This window comes from Lissotriton vulgaris, unplaced genomic scaffold (genome assembly GCF_964263255.1).
Source record: "Lissotriton vulgaris unplaced genomic scaffold, aLisVul1.2 SCAFFOLD_2066, whole genome shotgun sequence".
NCBI lineage: Eukaryota > Metazoa > Chordata > Amphibia > Caudata > Salamandridae > Lissotriton > Lissotriton vulgaris.
Window position 1 is genome coordinate 63,526 of NW_028255344.1, and position 5,775 is coordinate 69,300.

The window sequence follows — 5,775 nt, forward strand, 5'->3', positions numbered from 1 at the left end:
GGACGTGAACTGAACGCCATTATCACTAATGACTTGGTTGGGCAGGCCTTCTTCAATGAAAACTCTGTCAATAAAATTCAAAACAGAAGAAGAATCAACCTTGTCTACAATGGTGATATTGGGCCATCTAGAAAATACATCAATCATAGAGATTATAAATTTATGATCGTTTCCAATTGGTTCCATAATGTCTATGGCAACAGTATGCCAAGGACCCTCTGGAACCAAGGGTTCACACATGTCAGGTTTGAGCGTATTGAGAACTTTATCAGAATTGGCACAAGTGACGCATTCACGAACGATTCTTTCTGTAAGAACATCAATACCTGGCCACCAATACCATTGTTTAACATTTTGTTTGGTTTTCACAATACCACAATGATCTTTGTGACACAGGTCAATAATGCCTTTCCTTAAAGAAGAAGGAGGGATGGCTTTTTCACCTCTAAAAATTGTATCATCACAAATAGTTAGTTCATTTCTAACCTCCCAATAGGGCTTAAGATCGGACGATAAATCTTTCTTATCTGTCCAACCTTCCCGAATTAAGGAGATAACAGAAATTAAAATATTGTCTTTAAGATAATCATCCTTCCACAACTTTTTATCTATGCAAAAGGGATTACTATCAAGAATATAAGCGACATGAAGGGAATCCCACTCATTCACTTCACATTCTTGTAGATCAGTAGGCATCCGGGAGAGAAAGTCAGCAATAACATTGCTTTTACCAGGTAGATATTCAATTTTAACAATAAAATCTTGTAGCCGCATGGACATTCTTGCAATTCTAGCAGTGGCATTGTAAAGGCCTTCAGTAGAAAGGAGTTTAGTGAGAGGTTTATGGTCTGATCGCACAATACACTCCCTTCCCCATACAAAACTGCGAAAGTGCTCAAGAGCCCATACTACAGCTAAAGTTTCCTTCTCAATAACTGAGAATTTACTCTCCGGAACAGAAAGTGCTCTTGACGCAAATGCTACAATGCGTTCTTTACCTGAGCTGTCAATTTGAGATAAAACACTTCCCAGGCCTTTATTACTAGCATCCACTGTGACTACAGAACTTAGATCTAAATCAAAAGGGCATAACACAGGAGCATTAATAAAGTCCAGTTTGATACTGTTGAACTCATCTTCACAAAAAGGAGACCATTCAAATTTAACTTTGCTTTTTAGGAGTTGTCTAATATTGAATACTTTGGATGAGAAATTTTTAACAAATTTAGAATAAAATTCTACCATTCCTAGAAATGATCTTACATCATCTCTACTGGTGGGAGGAGGAGCATCTTTTATGGCATCAACTAGCTTAGCCTTGGTTGAAACACCATCACAACACAATACGTGTCCAAGATAAGTCACAGATTTGACTGCAAAATGGCATTTAGAATATTCAATGGTTAAACCCTTATTCTCAAGAATGCCTAGAACTTCTTCTAGGATGGTATTATGTTCATCTTTATCTTTACCGTAAACTAGAATATCATCCTGAAAGAATTTAACCTTAGGATGTTTCCCAAAAAGTTGGTGCATGATGCGCTGGAAAATGGCAGCGGCAGACGCTAAACCAAATGGCATGCGTTTAAATTGGAAACACCCCATGGGAGTGATGAACGCAGTAAGTTGTCTACTCTCAGTGTCTAGGGAAATCTGGTGGTATGCGGAGGATAAATCTATTGTGGAAAAATACATAGCACCATTAACTAGAGACAGCATTTCATTAATTTTGGGTAATGGGAATTTGTCTACGACAATATTCTCATTTAAGTGGTGGAGGTCCACGCAAAGACGGATTTTGCCATTGGCACGCCTTGCGATAACTACTGGAGAAATCCAATTAGAGGACTCTATTGGTTCAATAATGTCTTCTTTGACAAGTTTTTCTAATTCTTTTTCAACATCGCCCCGAACCAGAATAGGAATGTTTCTGGCTTTAAAAATTTTAGGGTTAGCATTATCTTTCAGGACGATGTGGTGGGAAAAACCTTGAAAATTTCCGATTTTACCACTAAAAACTTTAGGAAATTTTTTAAGCATAGCATCACCAATTTCAGTTCCCTCATTAATAACTAAAACAGGATCTGGACTGTTGGGATTCAAAACAATATCTAAATCCCACTGATCTCTCCATCCTAGGACAGAAGGTCCAACTTTAGCAACATACAATTTGCACAAGGATTCTCTACCTTTAAACTTGAATAATAAAGGTTTGTAACCAATTACATCGATCTTACCACCAGAAAATCCTTCAGCAGAGATGTCAGGAGAATAGAGATCATTTCCTAAATAACAAACAAATTTAGAATTCCAAACATTTTCATTGATAATAGTATATGGGGAACCGGAGTCAGCATAAATATCAATAGGGACCCCACCGATAAGCATAGTACAAATAGGCTTCTTAAGGACATTCCTTTTCCCTGAGTCATTAATATTAAAAATGTAAACTTTCTCAAGGGGTTTAGGTATGCAGGTCTCATTCATAGAGCAAGGAGTAATACTCTTCACGCAATCATTATCAACATAACAATGCATAACTTTGTTACTTAAATCTTCTTCATCGTCAGAAGATGAATCATAAACAATTTTAACTTTTTTACTTTTCAGTCTATTGCAAGCTCTGGAGTAATGTCCAATTAAACTGCAATTAGAACACTTTTCCTTCAATGCTGGACAAAGCTTGTAATTAGCTAAGTGCGAACTGCTCCCACAACGAAAGCATTTTAAATTATCATTCTTTTTAAATTCAGTAGGTTTGTTTTTATATTGAAGTTTTTGCTTATAGTTGGGTTTTCCTTGAACTTTTGAAACAGTTTGATCGCTAGTAGTTTTAGAATCGGAAATAGCCTTTTCTTCATTTTTAATAGCTTTAGCGCTTCGACCAGAAAGTTCTGCCTTTCTGACAATGGCTAATATATCTTTGAGGTCTGAATCTCCGTTTATCCAAAGTCTGTCCTGAATGGAAGGATCAGAAGCATGCATAACTACTTGGTCTCTGATAAACTGTTCTTGAAGATGGTCGAATTTACAATCTTCAGCTATTTTTTTAAGTTCAGCAATATAAACGTCAATGTTTTCTCCAGGTCTTTGTTTCCTGTGAAAAAACTTGTAACGAGTAATACCTATACAAACCTTTGGCGAAAAATGACTGTCAAAATCTTTTAGAATGTCATCAAAAACATTAGAATCACCACTACCACCACTTTTAGGCATTTCTTCATAAACTTTAAGACCACCAGCACCTAATGAGTGTAAAAATAGTTTTTTCTTTCTTTCAGGTTTCATTTTACCATCCTCATCAATAGTGTCAATAAAGTTCATAAAATACGCTTTCCATTGAAGCCATTTCATACAAGGTTCCAAACCAGAGGGCCAAAAGGGTTGTGGTGATTGAATTGTGAAGTTTTGAGAAGTCATTGTGAATTAGATGAGTGATAAATAAATAAATAAATCTTACTTGGAGTTTCCAGAAGACAGGTGCAACAGGATTGCTTGGGAATAGAACGCTTTAAAAATAATGAAAAACGAAAATAAGTAAGATGAGAAAATTACTTATTAAACTTATTTAAATTATTTTCCAGTACTTGTAAAAAGAATTAGACAATTCCGTTTAATTAATGAGCGGATATACTCAAAAACGCTCTTCAAACGCGTTAAGAAAGGCGAAGCGTTACTGTGTTGTCATGGAGATGATTTCCTTTCTCTGAAGCGTCAATGCGTGGAGCGCGCTACTGTGTTGTCATGGAGATAATTTCCTATTCTTGAAGCGTCCATGCGTGAAGCGCTTTTAAAGACGTCATGACGCGCTCAACTTGACGAGCAATGTAGCTTGACGAGGTACGTCGGAAACGTCACAAGTGGCAGAGAGAGAAATGGAGGGCGAGCCAGTTCAGAGCGCGCTGAAGGAGAATGTCGCGCAGAAGGTAACGGTCTCGCTGTGTTTTTAAAAGATGCAAGCACAGTAACTTTAAGCCTCGGAAATGAGTAAAAAGTCAAAGATGCAAAACGGACAGAATAGTGTTCGCTGGGGTGCGAGGAATGAATGTTAGCCGCTGGAGTGCGCAAATAAGTAAAAGTTACTCACGAAGTTCTTGCAGAGCTTTTACTCACAAAGTTCTTGCTGAAAGGCTTAAAACGATGAAATCTTGGAAATTCAACTGTAATAAATAGTAGACTTGAGCAGATGAAATTTCCTCTTCAGAATAAAGAAAATTAGTTCTTTTGAAGCCTTTTCTCCATGTAAATGGGAAATAACGGAATTGTAGAAAATGAAAAATAATAGTAGAGTTGGGTTCTTCAAATTCCTGGTGTTCCTTGAAGCCAAGTCGCCAAAATCGTAAGGTTGAAACCACACAAATAGGATTAGAAGTGTAGTTTATTGAAGGAACACAGGAGCAAGGTAGGGAACAACCTACACAGGACTTCTTCATCAGCAACTACCATAGTTGCTAGGGAGGGGAAACTAGGATACAGTAGAATACATACAGAAACATTCTAAAGGAATTAAAGGGCAACATAACACCCTGGCACCCCCTTTAATCACTATGTGTCAATGGACGGTAATAACATGGGTCGAATCTATGAACAAATTACTCAGGTGAGAAAAAAGTAGGGGACTCCGGAAATACCCTGTATTTGTAGAATGTGATGAACTGATACAAAATTTGCCAGTCTAATTCCAAGGATGACACCCTCCTGGCATAAAAGACTCCTTAGAAATCAGTGACCACAGGGTAACACAATGTTTTATCGTCAATAGCCTCATAACCCAGCAGCAATTACTCAAACTTCAACTCCGCTTCTCCTCACAAAAATATTCTAAAGAGTCACTATTGTGCCCAAATCATGGTCCCACCCTTTTCTGCATACCACCTAATGGGTAACAACAGCCTTAACTAACTCCTCACATATGTGCCAAAACCGGCTATACTATGTCACCATATGCAAAGGTCCTTCCCGCCCCCTCCTTCAAACCGCACGCAGCTGGCCATCCTAGAAATAATATTGCGCGCCCTAAGTTTTGAATTGATTGTTAAGGAAATTGGGATTTTAGTTGAGATGGGTGAAAGCCCCACTCAAATAATAAACACAATCCTTGTCAGGGTGAATCACAAAAAGTAATTGATTAACTTTTGCTTATCCCTCTGGTAGTGTGGCACACAGCAGTCAGGCTTAACTTAGCGGAAATGTGTAAAGTATTTATGCAGCACACAAAGATTAAGCAAGTAAAAACAAAATACAAAAAACATTTCATACCAATTTTAAAAAGTTGAGTGCATTTTATTAAATAAAATGACACAAAAATAAATAAATCCAAGCAGTAGAACCGCAGTTATGATTTTTAAAAGTTTTTAGTGAAAAATAGTCCAAAAAAGAACAAAACCGCAGCCTTAGGTAACTGTTTATGTGAGAGTGGGACAAAGCCAAAAGTTAAGGCTGACTGATGAGTGTCTAAAAAAGTTTCAGCTCTCTGTCCATCATCTCCTTGTGTTGGCTTTGTTCACCCTAAGTTGGCAGGGTATGCCCAGACGTTGGTCCCTTGCACACTTTGTCACTGGATTCAAGCTAGTCTGGCTGATGACGGCTGTTAGCCAGAAACCGGTCCCAGGATGCTTGTTTCCCGTCCAGGGAAGACATATCTCGGAAGTTCGGGCTGGACTGTTCCCATTAGGCACAGGGCCAAGAATAATTTGCATATAGCTGTGTCTGAACTGGTCGGGCAAAGTGAGCTGAAGAACGATGATGGATTCAACCCAGATTTGTGACTGGGGA